The 19,077-nt window shown below is 43.1% G+C and overlaps 1 long non-coding RNA gene across 1 annotated transcript in view; it reads right to left on the bottom strand.

The window, feature by feature from the left end:
- Window positions 1-1,172: 1,172 nt before the first annotated feature.
- LOC109283826 (uncharacterized) overlaps window positions 1,173-19,077 on the bottom strand; it is a 79,834-nt gene continuing 61,929 nt past the window's right edge. The window contains exons 3-5 of the long non-coding RNA XR_009460780.1: window positions 12,797-12,841; window positions 7,124-7,282; window positions 1,173-4,568 (exon numbers count right to left, since the gene is read on the bottom strand). This is a non-coding gene — a long non-coding RNA (uncharacterized LOC109283826). The remainder of the gene's footprint in view (window positions 4,569-7,123; window positions 7,283-12,796; window positions 12,842-19,077) is intronic.

The following is a 19,077-nucleotide window of genomic DNA, read 5'->3' as shown; positions in this document are numbered from 1 at the left end:
GGTTATTGGTGAATTATGTCACAGAACGACGGGGACCAACCTTTTTGGCAGATGTGCCGCAAATTAGCCATGTACCCTCCGAAGTGTTAATCCAATCTCCTTCCTCTGCTACTCTGCTTTCTCCTTCTTATCCTGAGTTCCCTACCTGAGCTGCTGCTTTGATTTCTGCTTCCTGCCGTGTACACTGCTGTGCTGCCTGTTCCTTCCCTGACCCAGGTCTGGAATGGGCTCCCAAGGGAGGTGGTGCTCTCCCCTACCCTGGGGGTCTTCAAGAGGAGGTTAGATAAGCATTTAGCTGGGGTCATCTAGACCCAGCACTCTTTCCTGCCTATGCAGGGGGTCGGACTCGATGATCTATTGAGGTCCCTTCCAACCCTAACATCTATGAATCTATGACCCGCTGTGTGCCACACGGTGAGGCTGCCTATACACAAGTCAGCTAGCCCTGCCATAAGGTATCATGCTGATCAATATTGTCTCATTATTATCTTGTATTTCCCAGTTTGGCTGCATCTACCTGTACCTCGAACCTCATATTTAGGCTGTTTAATAAAGCACTGGTCTTCCTATTTTACATATGTACAACACCTCAAATGAAGACATAGGTCATGGCTATGTCTCCTGGACACTATAATAAAATAAATAAATATTCAGAAAAAATTAAGGGGAAAAAAGAACTTAAATGACTTAAGAAAGTTAGTGGCAGAGCTACAACTTACATCCTGGCTTCCAATCCTTTTCTTGGGGCAAGATGGTACTGAAAAGTAGGCTTCAAATGCAAGTTAGGAACCTAACTAAGGAAGTAGTATCCTTCCCTAATCCTGATAAATAGCAAATTTTAAAGTATTTAATCTCTCTGAATTTATTTGGATCACTAGTACTTTAGTAAGTCCTTAAATTTTCTAATTAAATTCAAATACATGATTCAGCTAATATTATTTTATTATTTTTAAGTGGAAACTCTCAAACTCAGGGAAAAAACAAAACAAAACATTGTTTACTACCCCCTTCCCCTTAACATAAGACATCATGACAATGTCTATGGTTAATGTCCATAAAGCACTTTGAAAACATTAAGTGCTATATAATTAGTACGATATATTAGTAGTCTAGCCTTGAACATCTCTAGTGACACTGTTTTATCAATCTTTCCTGGCAAATTATGTCACTATCTAATTGACCTTACTGCTTGAAATATTTGCTTAGTATCTAATCTTATTTTAGGTTCCCAGCAGTTTGATCATGATACAACTGGTTAAGAAGTTACTTCTAGTTTGAGAGATGTTCCTTATACTTAAAGTGATGATATCAAATACCAAAAAAGTCAGTAATGTATGCCCCACAGATAGATTTGGGGGTTTTTTGGTAAAAAGAAAAATCTTTTTTTTTAAGAAGGTGAATAAAGTTTTCTGGGACAGAGCTACCTTTTTGCTCCAGATTCAGAATTGTGCAGGGGTGCCCTTCCTACAAACATGAATTCACTTCCCCAAGATTTCTGCTTTTGGGCAAGAGATGCATTTAAGGTAGGCACCCCCTTCTTCCATCCCAGGCCAAGAAATACTCCAGCCAGCCCTGTCATCACCATGTTTTCCACAATTCTCACTCCAACTTTCTGATTGACTGTTTAATTCAAGTCCCTCTTATCCAGTCCCCCACAGTCCATTCATTTCACTCCACCTGCCTTTCACTGTAAGTATCTTGGGATAGGGCTTTCTAGTATGCTATAGTACTTGGAGCATTATGGACCTGCTCTTGGTTAACATGTGATAAAAATAAAATACAATGAATTGCAAACATACCACAGTCTACAGCAATGGTGGCACGAGGTGGGACAATAGAGGCTTTTTATTTTAATACAAATATAGTACAATTACATTTTCTATCTTTGGAAGGCATAACATGGCTTTAGGTCCTTATCCATTTTTTAAAGGTTGTATCACAAATATTTGAATTGGTTCTGAAAACAGTAGAACCAGCCCAACCCTCTGACTGATCTTTAAATGGACTTGATCAAAATAGAATAATTTTTAATAACAGGTACATTCAGATAAGGATTTCCAGTTGTAGAGATATAAATTGTAATTTGGAGATGTTCCCTTACTTGAAAGACTACTGTGGTTGGGATGTGGGAGATGGTTCCACAGGTCAGTTAGTCAGAGACTAAAGGACTGCAGAAACTTGCTTAGTGCTCCACAAATAAAACTTGCATTTATTTCTTTATTACCTGCTTTTTAATTCTTCTCATTCCCATATGCCTGTATTTACTGAATCCGGTGATCGGTACATAGTACATTTGCATATGAGATATTTCACTGTTATACGTATGGTCAGGCATGTGTGAAAACAGACTACAGTCACCTGATACCATTATTTAACAAGCCTTTAAATGGTTGATCTTGCTCATTCAAAGAATGATGTTCAATCTGCAAAAATATGATTTAATTGTGATGTACGCACCAGGTAAACTTATATTTACTGTGGATGCACTGTCTTGAGCTACACATGACTAGGAGACCAGAAAAGACTTTTGAGACAGACATGAAGGCTTATATAGACTTAATTGTCAAGTCACTCCTTATAGCAGGTAGGAAGCTGCAGCAAATAACAGAAACGAAATTCATTGGCACTCTTGAAAGAATTTATAGTTAAAAGTTGGCCAGATTACAAAAGTGACTGCAACACAGATGTATCAGATTACTGGAATTGCAGACATTTGTGGCAGAAAGGATATTTTTTAAAGGCACTAAATTGGTGGCACTGAGGAACCTCCTAAAAGAATTGCTGCAGAAGAAGCATGGGGGCCATTAAAGAATCAAGAAATATAAAAAGTGAGCACCCAAAGTGATGTACTGGCCCAAGATAAATAATGACATTACAAACATAGTAGAAAACAGTTACAACTGTTTAAGGTTCAGCCATGTTAGCAGACTGAGCCACTACAACCTCAACCTGTTCCATCTAGGATATATGAAAGGTTGATATTGATTTATTTGTGTTGAATTCAAACACATATTTTTATAGACTATTATTTGCTATATCCAGAAGTATGATTTTTCCAAATAGTACTGGACAATCAGTGGCAGCCAACCTTAAGGCCATATTTGAAAGGCATGAGATTCCAGAGGATATTTTCAATGACTATGAGCCTCTGTTCTTCAGTTCTGAGCTTAAATGGTCCACTGAGGATTGAGACTTTTGGCACAGTACATCAATATCTAAGTATTACCTATCAAATCAACAGTCTATTTAGACCATAAAAAAAAACAAAACAAAACAAAAAAAAAAACCTGCTGAAGAAATTATTTTGTGGGGGGCTGGCTTTGTTAGGGCCTTGTTACATCATAATTTTAGGATCCTCCTGGAGTGTTTAACCTTTGGATCATTGACAAACTAACACATTAGTTTTAAAAATACTTTAGGTGGCTTAAAATTATTCAACCCCAGGGTGGGTTTTTGTGTAGACAAACTTTCCACTCCTCTTTACTGCCCAGGGGGCAGCAAGGTGATGTGATAGGCAATAAACCAAGCCCACTCCAACCCCCACATTTGGGGGTGTGACCTGCCCACCCCAGAAGTGTAACCCCATGAAAACAGACTGCAAAGTAACTGTCAGCTAGCCAGGATCCAGGAGTGGAGTTTAGGAAGTTAGGGGGAGAAGAAGGCAGGGGACTGGATTGGGGCCCCATTAAGTTGGGGCTTCCTTTTCAGGGCAGGAGCAGTATCTCCCCACAAAAGGTCTTCCCTCTCTGCTCCTACCTTATGGGAAGATAACCAGCTAACATCCCCGCTCCACCATAATTCCGAATCCCAATTTATTAATGTAGCAAAACTCCCTGGTTTTATTTATTTATTTATTTTTTGGGGGGGGGGGGGGGTTCTTAAATGCATTCCCTCCCCTTCCCCAACCATTTCTGACTTTCTCTCCCTCTCTTTTCCCTATAGATAAGTATAAGTGAGCTCAGACTTGGGATAAGCTTTAAACATTTTTATTTTGGTAGCAAGTTTTTGGTTTTGGATATCCACTGTTTTATATTGCATTATTATTAGGTTTGTATTGATTTTTACTGTTGTATATTGTATTATTATCATTTTCATATCGATTGTTATTGTTTCATATGTATATTGTATGGGTTAGGCCTGTATTTGTAAGTGAACCAAAGCCATGTCAAGTTTCCATTTTAAATGTCAAGTCTCCATCTTGTGTCCTCTGCCTGGGCATCCCACTTTGCAACTGTATGAGTCACATACCCCTCCCATGTAAATTGGCTACCGGATGAATGAGAATAATTGGGAATGACTGAAATACAATGGTAGGAGGCCTCTACTGAATGGCCTGTAATGACTGGGCCATCACCTCGCATTGATTCATCCAGGAACCACGGCCCTCACTCAGGAACAGAGACAAGACCAAACTTTGAAAGACAAAAGACCCTGCAGACCCAGCAACTCTCACCATGATAGACACCCGAAACTGCACATCCCTGCATGGAGCACACATGCTCAATACGCCAGGGGCTGACCCTTGCCTGGGCATGCCTCCTGTCACTCGGGTCACGCAAGGTCTGCCCCTATATAAAAAAAAAAAAAAAAAAAAAGGCAGTGAAGACAGATCCAGAGGGATGCCCTCTCCATTCGCACTAGCATCATGCCATACCACCTATCCATCCAGAGGCCCTTTCCACTTCCGTGCCACCTAGCAGGTCATTTACTAGGCTGTAGGTGTCCTGGATATTTTTCCTCCCTAGGTGCAGCACTTTGCATTTCTCCTTGTTGAACTACATTGTGTTGTTTTCTGCCCACTTGTCCAACCTGTCCAGGTCTGCTTGCAGCTGTTCCCTGCCCTCCGGTGTGTCCGCTTCTCCCCATAGCTTTGTGTCATCTGTAAACTTGGACAGAGTACATTTCACTTCCTCGTCCAAGTCACTGATGAAGACATTGAAGAGTATCGGTCCAAGGACCGAGCCCTGTGGGACCCCACTGCCCACACCCTTCCAGGTCGAAACCGACCCATCTACCATGACTCTCTGGGTGTGACGCTCCAGCCAATTCGCCACCCATCGGACTGTATAGTCATCCAAGTCACAGCCTCTTAACTTGTTCACCAGTATGGGGTGGGATACAGTATCGAAGGCCTTCCTGAAGTCTAAGTATATGACATCCACCCTTCCTCCTGTGTCCAGGCGTTTCATAACGTGGTCATAAAAAGAGATTAGATTGGTCAGGCACGATCTGCCTGTCACGAACCCGAGCTGGTTTCCCCTCAGCATAATTTGTCCTGCCGGGCTCTCACAAATGTGAGCCTTGATAATTTTTTCAATGACTTTGCCAAGGATGGAGGTGAGACTGACTGGCCTATAGTTGCCCGGGTCCTCCTTCCTCCCCTTCTTGAAAATGGGGACCACATTGGCCCTTTTCCAGTCCTCCGGGACCTGGCCCATGCGCCACGAGCATTCAAATATTCCCACCAGTGGCTCTACAATGATGTCGGCCAGTGCCTTCAGCACCCTTGGATGGAGCTCATCTGGGCCTGCCGTCTTAAAGGCATCCAGTTCTTCCAAGTGACTCTGCACCATCTCAGGGTCTATGCATGGAAGTCTGGCGCCTTGCTGCTGCCTCTCTACAACCCCAGTGAGAGACTTGTCATGCCCCTCGCTTAGGAACACTGAGGTAAAGAACTCGTTGAGGAGTTCAGCCTTGTCCCCTCTGTCCATCACCAAATGTTTCTGCCCATTTAGCGGGGGTCCTATTCCTCCCTGGGCCTTCCTTTTACTCACTATATCTCTAAAAAACAATTTCTTGTTGTCTTTTACTTGGGATGCCATCCTCAGCTCCATGCTAGCTTTGGCCCATCTAACTGCCTCCCTACAAGCACAAGCAGAGGAGGTTTATGTGTCTTTGGTGATCTCTCCCTGTTTCCCCTTTTTATGTGCTCCCCTTTTGGACTTTAGGCTGCCCTGGATTTCTCTGGTCAGCTAGGGAAGCCTCTTGGCCCCTTTCCCTCTTTTACCTCGCACAGGTATCGTCTTGCTTTGTGCCCGAAGGATCGTTTCCTTAAGGCACAGCCACCCTTCTTGGGCCCCCATCACTTCAAAACTCCTACTCTGCAGTGCGTCCTTGACTAATCGCCTGAGTTCATTGAGATCAGCTTTCCTAAAGTCTAGCACTTTCACCCTACTAGTTACCTTACCCACTCGACGTCTTATGGTGAATTCTATTATTAGGTGATCACTGTCCCCCAGATGGCTACCGATCTGTAGGTCCCCTACCATGTCATCCCCCGTTGCCAATACCAGATCCAGTATGGCATTCCCCCTAGTGGGACCGTGTACCTCCTGTGTCAGGTGGAGGTCCTGTACACAGGTTAGAAACCTGCATGAATGGTGGGACTTTGCTGTCTGTGACTCCCAGCAGATGTCTGGGTAGTTTAGGTCCCCCATGACTACCGCCTCTTTAGCTTTTATGGTCTCCGAGATTTGCCTCAGGAGCCCCGAATCTATTTCTTCCCTTTGATGTGGGGGTCTGTAGCAGACCCCTACCACCAAATCCCTTTCTCCTTGCCCCCCATGTAGCCTAACCCACAATCCTTCTACTTCCTTATCCTTGGATTCCGTCTTGATGAGGGTCGATGTATATTGCTCATTGACATAGAGCGCAACCCCTCCCTCTTTTTTCCCCACCCTGTCCTTTCTGTACAATCTATAGCCCTCAATATGTACTGCCCAGTCATGGGATGAATCCCACCAGGTTTCCGTTAGCCCCACTAAGTCATAGGTGTTTATTGCAAGCAGGAGCGCTAGTTCATCCTGCTTGTTTCCCATGCTCCTAGCATTAGTATATAGGCACTTGAGCCCTGCGACTGGTGCCTTTGCTGCCCCCCCTGCTCCGAGTCCCAAGGGGTCCTTTGTTTCTTACCTTCTCGTTTCTTACCTGTGCCATAGTGCTGGCCTCCCCATGGCTTTCAGGTTCCCAATGCTCTCTTTCTTCAGGCTGGGCTGTCCTTGTGGGTGCCACATGGTTTGGTGGTCCACAGCTTCCCCCGCCCTCATCTTCCCCTCCCCCCGACGAGCCTAGTTTAAAGCCTGCTGGAGCAGATCTGCCAACCTAGAAGAAAACACACACTTACCTTTGGGGGACAGGTGAAGCCCATCCCAGCTGAGCATGTCCCTCATTGTAATGTGCAGGTCGTTGTCCAGGAAGCCGAAGCCTGCCTCAAGACACCACTGCTGAAGCCGCCAGTTGGTCTCTCTGATGCAGTTCTCATGCCGTCTTCCATGTCTGTTCACTGATAGGATGGAAAAGAATACCACCTGTGCACCGAACTCCTTCAGCACACCACCCAGAGCACTGTAGTCTGCCATCAGGTGCTCACACACTCCTCACACATCATTGTGTGTATGTGTGGTATATGAATTAGTAATCCATGTATGTGTATTGGATGTGCAGGTGTTGGTAACTGGTAACTGATTCTGTCTAAATTTGGTGTGTGTAGCGTGTATGGGCTTAAACTGGTGATAGGTGTACATGAACCTAGACTAGTTATTTTGAACGTGTGTGTATCTGAGTGGCTAGTGTGTGTGTGTGTGTGTGTGTGTGTGTGTGTGTGTGTGTGTGTGTGTGTGGCACTGTGTGCATGATATATGAATTAGTGATCTATGTCTAACTTTTGGTGTGTAAAGTGTATGTGCTTGAATTGGTGATAGGTATGTATGTGCCTAGGTTGGTTTGAATTTGTATGTGCCTGAGCTGGTAGAGAGAGAGTGTGTGTGTGTGTGTGTGTGTGTGTGTGTGTGTGTGTGTGTGTGTGTGCACCTAACTGATTTGTGTGTTTGTATATGTGCAATTGTGTCACACCCTCCTGTCTAACAGCACAACATTGAGATCCTGAGAGTTGGCCTGACCCCACAGGGCAACATTAAAACATATAATCTTCTTTAATTTACTTCCTCTTTATTTTGTTTTAAATTATTTTCTTTTTACTACTTTTTTATTTTATCCTTCAGTGGCTGACTTCCTTCATTTCACTACCCATCCCCACCTACAGCAGGGATAGAAGCTTATCTTGACATGCCAGCCCATTAGTTGTAACCCAGAGCTGTAGCTCTTAGTTAGGCCCCTGCTTACCAGCCCTCCAGTGGCAACTCACAGCTGTAAATCTGGGGGACAGTTGGAGAAGGTTTTTAGCTTTAAGGTGCGACTGCTCCCAACTCAAGCTAGCATTAACACCAATCAATGTTTGAGCAGCTCAAAGTGCAATGTGTAACAAGACCCTTTCTGAAAAAGTTATTGGCATATTGCAGTACATCTCTGGCAAATGGCTGGTCACTAGCACAGCTGTTAACAAGTTGATGGATACGTTCTAACCTGCTGATCTGTGACAACTTACTAAAGATGAGGATAATGACATTGTCAAGGAGATGAAAGAAACTCAGAATCAGAAACATAAAATGGTATTTTTGAGCCTGGATGCTTGTGAGTCTGATTTAATTGCACCTCATATACAAGTGTGGTACTATCTGCCTAGTAAAATCCACAGTTTTACTTGGCCTAAACAGACCAGGGTGGCACATTGAGGCACAGTCATCAGGATCCATGAGCATGCCCAGCATGTCTTCATCAGTGACTTGGACGAGGGAGTGAAATGTACTCTGTCCAAGTTTGCGGATGACACAAAACTGTAGGGAGAAGTGGACACACCAGAGGGCAGGGAACAACTACAAGCAGACCTGGACAGGTTGGACATATGGGTGGAAAACAACAGAATGCAATTCAACAAGGAGAAATGCAAAGTGCTGCACCTAGGGAGGAAAAATGTCCAGCATACCTATTGCCTCGGAAATGACCTGCTGGGTGGCATGGAAGTGGAAAGTGACCTTGGAGTCCTAGTGGACTCCAAGATGAACATGAGTCATCAGTGTGACAAAGTCATCAGAAAAGCTAATGGCACTTCACCATGCCTCAGCAGATGCATGACAAACAGAACCAGGGAGGGGATACTTCCCCTCTATCAGGCGCTGGTCAGACTGCAGTTGTAATTTTGGGTGCTGCACTTCAAGAGGGATGTGGATAACCTGGAGAGGGTCCAGAGAAGGGTCACTCGTATGGTTAATGGCTTGCAGGCCAAGCCCTATGAGGAGAGACTAGGGCACCTGGACCTCTTCAGCCTCCGCAAGAGAAGGTTGAGAGGCGACCTGGTGGCTGCCTATAAGTTCATCATGGGGGCACAGAAGGGAATTGGTAAGGCTTTACTCACCAAGGCGCCCCTGGGGATTACAAGAAATAATGGCCACAAGCTAGCAGAGAGCAGATTTAGACTGGACATTAGGAAGAACTTCTTCACACTTAGAGTGGCCAAAGTCTGGAATGGGCTCCCAAGGGAGGTGGTGCTCTCCCCTACCCTGGGGGTCTTCAAGAGGAGGTTAGATAGGCATCTAGCTGGGGTCATCTAAACCCAGCACTCTTTCCTGCCTGTGCAGGTGGTCAGACTCGATGATCTATTGAGGTCCCTTCCGACTCTAACATCTATGAATAACTTTGTCTGCTCCAATGTGCTGAAAATCCAGGGGAGACCTGATTAATCAAGTCTGTGGTGCACACAAGCTGATGCGCCCAGTGCTGCATCACATACATTTATATATACATTTATATAAATGGCAAAATGTACATCAGCGCACAGAAAATGTTGGCGGTGCACTTTTGAACTAAAAAAAACACATTGAAGGAATGTGTTTAGTTCAAAAAAATGTGCTGCTGCCATTTTCTCAGTGCTGATGTACATTTTGCCATTTATACAAATGTATGCTTTGCAGCATTGGGTGCTTTTAAAAGTGCCCCGTACTGTGGTGTATGCATGTGTACAAATGCCCACTAAGGCTTACTGACATCTCAGGCGTGCATAATTGTGATTTGCTACTAGAGGTCATGGTGAACAGGGGGACAGACAGGAGCCAGGACCCTCTCTTTTCTGAGGTGGGAGAGGGTGGCATGATTTTGGAGGTGAAAAAAACCACCATGTGGCTTTCCTCACTCTATGGCCAGTAGCAGGCAGTGGAAGTCTTGGGTGAGAGGGGAAAAACCTTGTTTGAAGTCAAGAGGAAGGGGGAAAAAAATGAGAGAAGTAAAGATAAAGGAGTGAAAACAAATAATTAAAAAATAAAAGGATCACAGTGTTGCATATGTTTCACTTAATTGGGGAGCAGGGGAAGTTGGGTTAAAATTAATACCAGGGCAGATGTGAAACCCAGCAGGGTCACTGCAGACATGCCATACTGGGCCAGAAATTGGGTTGCCACTCGCACCAGAGCAGAGCTCAGCCCCAGTGGGATTGCTGCATGCATGCATGCATGCCACAATGGGACATCTGATATCCAGTGGGCTTACTGCCTGGGTTGGGTAAGAGTGTTGCTGACACAGTAATTTCAAACGCATAGTGATTCAGTTTAAATGAATACTTGCGGGGGGGGGGGGGGGCGGGGGGAGGGAAGCTGAGCCATGGTTCTCAGAATGCTCAGGGTACGCTGGGGTTGGACCCCTTAGGTGGAAGCGGGTGTTGACTAGGGGCCAGTACCACTGCTCTGGGATGTATAATTTAGAAAGGTTAAAAGTTTGCCCACAGAGCAAGAGTGGAAAGGACTGAAAATGTTGCATCTTGGGATGCTGGAGGGATGAAAATAGAGTACTTTATCTCCCCTGGGCAGATAATACCTTGGAATAACCCAAACAGAATGGATCATATATAACCCTCACTTGAATTGGGCAAAGATCGGGCTTATAAACCTAGCCATGTGACCTAGCCTCAATCCCCCTCCTCTCTCTTCTTTCTCCTTTTTCCTCTCTTTCTTCCTTCTCTTTTCTCCCTCCCCTTTTCTTTCCCACTTCCTTTTTCTCTTCTCCCTACCCCCCACCTCCCCACACTGGATGCAGTCATCTTCACTTGCAAAGGATGAACAATACCTAATTAAGCACCTAAACATAACCTGTAACACTACTCATAGGGATTTTCAAAAAAGAGATGCAGAAAAACGGGGAATTGGAAAGTACATGATAAAGATTCGCCCCAGATATGCTGGGAAACTCTCCTCTGTAGATAGGTATTAATTGATTTATATGAATTAATTTTGTACTTTTGATTAAAATGGAAGAACCAGTGATTAAAAATTGCAATTTGGAGATGTTTCCTTACTTGAAGGACTACAGAGTTGGAAGATGAGAGATGGTCCCACAGGTCAGTCAGCCAGAGAGACTAAAAGACAGAAGCTTTCTTATTACTCAAAACTTGCTTTTTAGTTTTCATTCATGTATGTCTGTGTTCGCTGAACCAGGTGATCACTACACCACTAATGCTTGAAACATACAAATTCCTAAAAGTTCAAGCAATTTGGACTCAGTGATAACTTGGTTTCACAATGATAACTAGAGTTATCTTATATTGAGATAATATGGGCTCTACAGGGATTCAAATGTATTGTCTTATTTCTGAAGCACTGTTTAACACGATTGAGATAAAAATGGTTAACAAGAACATAACAGATTAGGTGATAGGAAAATGTATCTTGATGGAGCTTTTCATATTGCATTGTAATTAGAATTAGAATTTCACAACTGAAATGGAAAAAAAAATGGGTTCACTATATATTCACCAACTATTCTGAAAGAAAAAAATGTTCAGGATAATAAAGCCCCGATTATTCTAGTTAAATGCAGAGTAATTACACTCTCCATAAAACTGTATTATTTCATTTTAGACTTGACCTGTTTATATCTTCTGGTTTTTCCAAGGTACAGTATCATTTATGTAATTTTTTGTAACATGCATGAATTCCTAATTCAGAATGGGATAGAATTTCAGAATGTATTAATCTGACCCAAAGCCCACTGAAGAAAAGCCTTTGGACATCAGTGGTTTTGGCCTCAGGCCTTAAATCTTTAGTTTGATTTTTGATTCAGGTCTTGAATCTTTTTGAGGTTATTTGGCAAGTCTTCCCTAGCGATCTTTTTCATTCTCACTGGGCACATGTACACATGCATCAGACTGCGCAGTAACTAATGGTACTGCACAGTCTGGATGACGCATGGGTCTTTTCCCGCACTAGCGTGCAGCAGTGTCGGTGTCACAGTTTGTGCCCGCCCATGCTATGTTGCCATAGCAACAAGTTACAGTGACATACATCTTGTATAGAAACACCGACTATTACCTTAGTAAACACATCTAATTACCCTAAGTTGCCCTCCCAAGTCTCCTATTCTGTTCTGACCTCCTGTTCTTTCTCACTTTTTATATCTTAATTTAACCTCCCTGATAGTCATATATACCCTAATTTAGCAAAGTTCATAAGTGTGTGTCTAATTTTGAGCTTCTGGCCGGAGTCAGAAGATTGCATTGCATCGTGGAAGTCTGAGAGCAGAAATTACCTTCTAAATCATTTTGCTTTTCCTGCCAATGCAGGTGTAATACCTAATACTTTTTTCAGACATGTTTTATGTTTTCCAAAAAGTTTTAGGACTTTAGCTTTGAACTTCACATGTTTGTTTGTTTTTTTCTATTAAGACATTCACCATGATGGCTACACAGGCTTCAGCTGAGATAGAAAGAGATCCTGGCAAGTATCTTCCTACCAAATACCATTATGGTTGGAGGTGCAGTCCCCAGAATTAAGCAGGCAAGTTCAGTCTAACTTTATGCCTACTACCAATACAGCTTGGTTGTACAGAAGGGAATAACATACAACTTCAGGCCTTCCTAAAGTTATCTACTCACTGCAGAGATAACAGGAACAAGGTGCCATTTTCCATGGATTACCTGGATGCTTCATCTTAGTGTCCATTTTCATTAGGATTGATGGCTCTGTAAATGAGTGGAAAGATCAAACTGCTTTGTGATGCTGTGTCAGTCAGTTTTCAAACATTAGTTCAGTCTAATACGAGGATTTGTTGAACACTCCTTATCAAATAAAAGCCAAATATAGGAACAGAGAGTTCTATATTATTCCTCCTTTTCTTCCTTGAGAATATTAAAGAAATGAGAAGTCTTCAAATACATTTTGAATTTACTAGTTATCAATAGAACAACTAAAGTATTTAAAGCTGACATAACCCTTAAAACATTAGAAAATAAATTGTTCCATTAATTCTTAGACAGTTAAAAATTTATATAGGAAAAGGTAATTAGTACCAAGACAGTGCTTAATCCCAGGAGAAGGTGTTGGCCTTAACACACACAATAGCTATGTCAGGCAAAGGTTACTATTATTTATTACACTGCCTTCCATCTTTAATAAGGCTTTACTTAATAAAAATTACCCAAGACCACATTTTGGTGTATACTTTGCATTTTGAAATCAATGAATTGAAGTAATTGATAGGCCATCTGCTGAAGAATAAAAAGGTTGTTTTACCTTCAAGCATATAGTTCTGGGGCTGTAACATGTCACACTTGCTTAAAGTTATAAATATATTGCTTAGTGGTACAATACTTCTAGCATAAGAATAATTTGGGAGTTAGCAGTGGTGGAAAAGGCTAATTACTTAGACCCCTATGGCTGCATCCACACAAGCATGGACATTTGTTTCCCTGGGGATAAGAAGCAGAGGGCACACTTTGTGCAACTGCTCCTTGTCCCTGGGGATTGCCTGCTCCATGCTCTCTGTAATGTGCAGCAGGTTACCCCAGGTAGGGTAGGAGAGGCTGGGGCTGGCACTGGGCTGGCCAAATCAGCATTACCTGGAGTCCTGGGGCTGCAGCACTTGCGATCCTGCCACTTAGAGCCTGGCCAGCAGCCAGAGCATGGTTCCAGCTGGCCAGGCTCTGGTTTTGCATGGCATGCTCTGCCCCCACATGCGCTGCTCAACTTTTTCTTTGTGTGAGTTTTTTTGACCCTGGGATCTCCCAGGACCAACTCCCCCCCCCCCCCTTGCTACTCCCTTGCAGTGCAGAGAACAGCTAAATGTGTGGTATGTGGTGCTGCAGACATGTCTGCAGCACCACATACCGCATGGCTGTGCTAATCTGGACATAACCTTTATGACAAAATAGTTCAACAAACACTGTAAGTTTAATATACTAAATGGCCCTAAATAGCTCAGTCCTAATGGGCTTTAGGTCATGGTTTACACCAGGGGCGGGCAATTATTTTGGGCGGAGGGCTGCTTACTGAGATATGGCGAGTCATCAAGGGCCACATGACAGGCAGCCAGGGGCAGATGAATATTAATTTTCTACATTTTTAGGCGCTCATTTTGGGAGTAAGCTGCATTGGCCCTAGAATTATTTCCTATTTTTCTCTAACAAAGGCACTGGACAAGTATTGTCTCCTCTTACAAGCTTCTAAGAAAAGGATCGCATTTTTTTATGATTCTGGTATTAATAATCCTTATGGATTCTTAACTAATTGGAAAAAGACCAGGGGTATCAAACAGGCAAGGTTCTTTGAGTAGATGTGATATCTTTTATTAGACCAACTGAGTATCTGGAAAAAAGTTATTTGCAAGCTTTCAGGTACAGTCACCCTTCTTCAGGCACAGGGAGTCTTTGCTGGTCTGAGACTCCAAGGAATGAGAGAAGCTAAAAGTGTGGCAGGATGTCAGTGAAAATGTAAATAGGTAGAAATTAGAAAGACAAAAGGTAAAACAGGTAAGGGAGGGGGAAGAAAGCAGAAGGAAAAAAAAGCTCAAAGGGAAACATTACAGAGATGTCAAATATACACTTGGATCTGCCCATTGGAACTATTGGCCCACCAATAGTCCAGTAGTCCAGTGGGCTACTGGAAGTGCACTGCTACATGGCCCTAACACTGCTGACTGGCCAGAGCTCTGCAACACTGGGCATCATCACAAAGGTGGGGTGTACAGGTGCACAAATGTGGCTCCATGAAGCTACATGCCTGGCTCCATGCCTCTGCCTGGTGACTCAGAATGCTGGCCAGTTGGCAGTGTCAGAGGCATGTGGCAGCTTGGGTTTGGGGGCATGTGGCTGCATGGAGCCACATTCGTGCAGCTCAGAGGCAAGCATGTGTATCCATGAGGAGACATGTTTGGCCACAGTTCTCAGGGCCTGGAGTGAGTTTGACACCCATGGCATATGCAAGTTTCTCTCATAAAAAAAAAAAAACACAAAACCCTGAAAAACAAATTAAAAAAATCTCAAAAGCAAGCAAATAAAACAAAACTCACATCTTAGTACTCCATCTTAAATAATCATGGAAATATTTGGCAAACTCACCATCAGCACCTTTGATTCATCCATACCTCCATAAACCACAAAATTAAACAGATTGTACATAAAAATATGTGAACTGACATACAAAGTCAGAATATTTAAAGTGTCTTTCTCTCACAGCATAGTTGGAAGTGATTCAATTATTTATACATCCATTTTACTGACAGTTTTGACAAATCAGAGGAAACCTCTTAAATTTCAAACGATCATTGTTACTTTTTTAAATAATCTTTTTAATATAATTATTCCTTTATTTTCCTAAGTAAAAATATATAAAAAGAAAAGATTCTTATGTTTCTGGATGCTTCCATCTACACTGTATATCAGGATCTGCAGAATTTGATTTGTTATACAACTCTTCCTGCCCTCCTGCTTCTATAAATCTTGGGACATTTATTTACTAGACCTGAGGTTTAAAGGAACATTAATGGGATTAGGTACTGAAACCTCACTTAAACTGAGTGCATTACAGGGCACCTAACTGCATGGGGAAAGTCCCATTCTACCTTATAAATTTATAATGAAAAAAATATTAGAACTATGATTCTACCCTCCAAAAATCTTCCACTGTCAAGACCTTGAACCTACATTATTTGAGGAACCAAATCAGCATCAAATGAGCCCAATTTCAAATTTAAGAATTAGGTTGTATTGAACTGGTCTCATGTAAAAATTAAACACATGCATAATCAGGGCCTAGATCTGGATTCTTATTTTCCCAAAGTTCAGGGTTGGCTCAGATCCCCCTCAACTATTTGTCTCTTAGAATCCTATCATAAACATTAGGGGTGCGCCAATAGAGATTTTGGGGGCCAATACTAATAGCCAATTTTTAAGGAGGCATATCAGCTGATACCAATCTGACTTCTGATACAACTATGTCCAGTTGATAAGTCTGGTGTGGTGGAAGGGGAGGGGGGAAGATCAACTCCCCCTGTGGTGAGGGAAGGAGTGGAGCAGGGGCTGGGCCAGGCACTGCCCAGCTGGGGTAGGGCAGAGTGTGGGACAGGGATGCAGATCATTTGGGGTCATGGGGGAGGTGGGGCATATGCCCCCAGGATCTGTGCAGGGCAGGGCAGGCAGGCTGCAGCTGTGGGCTGGAGCCAGGGATGAGCTGGGCTCTTCTCAGCAGGGGCTGGGCTCAGGGTGGGCAGTGGTGGTACTAGGAGGGGGCTACAGGGATGCTGCAGCCACCCCAAATTTTGCCGTAGCCCCCCCAAAGCCCCCTCCCAGCACAGCCCTGGCCCTTCCCAGCACAGGGGTGGAGGCAGGGGTTGAGCCAGGGCTGCACCAGGTAGGCAGCGGCAGCACTGGGAGGGAGGATTGGTGGGTCTATGGTGAAATTTGGGGTAGCTGCAGCCCCCACAAGTAGCCCCCTCCCAGCGCCACCACCACACACCCCAAGCCCAGCCGTCACTGAGAAGAGTCCAGCACAGCCCCTCCTCTAGCCTGCAGCTGCACCTGCCCACCCTGCCCCACCTCGTGCAGATCCAGGGGGCACACAAGCCACCCCACCCACCCCTCGGATGAGCTGTGGCTCCATTCCATGCCCTGCCTTGGCTAGGCAGTGCCTACCCCAGCCCCTGCCCCAATCCCTACCTCACCACAGAGGGTGTTGATTTGCCCCACCATGCCCCTTCCCCCGCCCCTTCCACCACACCAGACTTACTAGCTGCATGCAGCTCTTTATGCTTCCGGGCTGTGCTCCTCACTGCCTGCATGCTGGGCTGCGGCTGTATGCACACACAGGCATTTATCAGACAAATTATCAATTTCCAATACAGCCAATTTTCTTTATTTGGTGCCAATCCAATATTGGACTGATGTATCAGTGCACCTCTATTCATAATATATAGTGTTAGGTTAATACTAAAAGATTTGGAAGTGTATTTCAGGTCCAATGACCTTGCAGAAGTTCTAATACTAATCCAACGTACTAGAATCCTTTGTGTTTAATATTTCAACACTTTCCACGTGAGGTTTGCTACTTTCTATTTCTGGTAATTTTGGAAAAGACTGTGAGAAGGAGTTTGGGTTATGGGAAGGACTTTGGATTAGATTTTGTTACTTCTTCTTAGCAAGACCAAAAAAGTGAAAGTTAAACACACCACTACCACCATATTACAGAGCACATTCCTTTCCCTTACAAAGTTAAAAAATGGATTTAGAAAAAAAGTACAGTACCACTGAAATGTAGCCAACTTTAGAGCTAGATGCTTCATTAGCTTAACCATGCACAGCAATATTGTCCATCTTTAATTGTATTGTAACTGATTGTTATAAATAACATCGTAGTGCACAATAGCTAACTAATAAGTGTTATCCATCAGCTGTTGATTGAAGAAGCAAGTGAATGATATTTGATTCATTCTTGGAAGTATAACTAAACTTAAATTAGTTTGCCATAATTAGAAAATAAATCATGATCTAATTCAATGTATAAAATCCTAAATAACAGTATTTATCTATTTCTTCTTTTAATGTGCTAATGTTGCTTTTATTTTTGAATCACATGCTCCTACCAGTACTTTATTTTATGAATTTCAAAGAAACATGACCTTTAGATTTTTTACCACACCTTTGTTCTCAAATAAAGCTGTCTAGAAGCAGTCAAATTCTTACATAAGATAGATGATAACTCTTTACTAATCCCCTCAAGCTTATAAAATGGTAGCATCTGCATATAAACTACATATTTATCTATCTCATTTATATGAAAGTGTATTAAAACCTAAAATTCAGTTCTGGAACACTGCTCTGAACTTAGAGGACATTCTATTTCACACCATCTCTCTAACAACTTGTTTTCAGTAGCTGTCAACCCAGAACAGAATACAGTACCATATGCACACAAGATACCCATGGATTAAATCTCTGAATGGAGAATAAAAATAAAATACAAAATAAAAATCCATGGGATAAGTTTCCAAATAGACTAGAAAATACTAACTTAATCCAAAGATGTGTGGACAGCAAAATAAATATTCATTTTGAATTAGCCATGATTACTGTAAACTAATTAAGCAATATCATCTACATATAAATTGGGCTGCATAGAGGAAAGAACAAAGAAATAAGGTGTTGGCTTACCACAGCATTAAAAAAGGAAATAAAGTGTGAATTATAAAGGATGCTTGTAGCTCTTGTTTAGTTTCATATATGGCACTATTGTATATTTCATAGGTGTACATATATCTATATCTACATACATATGTGTGTGTGTGTGTGCATTACACACACGCACATTATTACTTCATGAAAAAAAAATGTTTAGTATTTCATCCCCAGTGATTCACCATTCTGGTACGCAGTTAAATCATTCTGATCCACAATTTGGGGATAAAGGTCCTAAAGTAGTCAGGCCACAAAAGGATGGTGTCAGGGGGGAGGGGGTTCATAGAATCATAGAAGTAGGGTGGGAAGGGACCTTGTAGATCTTCAGGTCCGACCCCCTGCCTGGGCAGGAGGAAAACTGGGCTCAAATGACCCCAGCCAGGTAGGCATCAAGCCGCTTCTTAAAGACCCCCAGGGTAGGAGCCAGCACCACTTCCCTTGCAAGTTGGTTCCAGATCCTAGCCGCCCTAACTGTGAAGTAGTTCTTACGGATGTCTAATCTAAACCTACTCTCCAACAATTTGTGGCCATTATTCCTTGTTTCCCCTAGCGCCCCCTGGGATAACAAGGTCTCCCCCAAACCCTTCTGGTCCCCCTAGTGAGTTTATAGATGGTCACAAGGTCCCCCCTCAGCCTTCTCTTGTGAAGGCTGAACAGGTTCAGGTCCCATAGCCTCTCATTGTAGGGTCTGCCCTGCTGTCCCTGGATCATGCAGGTGGCCCTCCTCTGGACCCTCTCAATGTTGTCCACAT

The sequence above is a fragment of the Alligator mississippiensis genome, chromosome 3 (genome assembly GCF_030867095.1).
Source record: "Alligator mississippiensis isolate rAllMis1 chromosome 3, rAllMis1, whole genome shotgun sequence".
Lineage (NCBI taxonomy): Eukaryota > Metazoa > Chordata > Crocodylia > Alligatoridae > Alligator > Alligator mississippiensis.
This window is presented reverse-complemented; position numbering and strand designations above follow the sequence as displayed.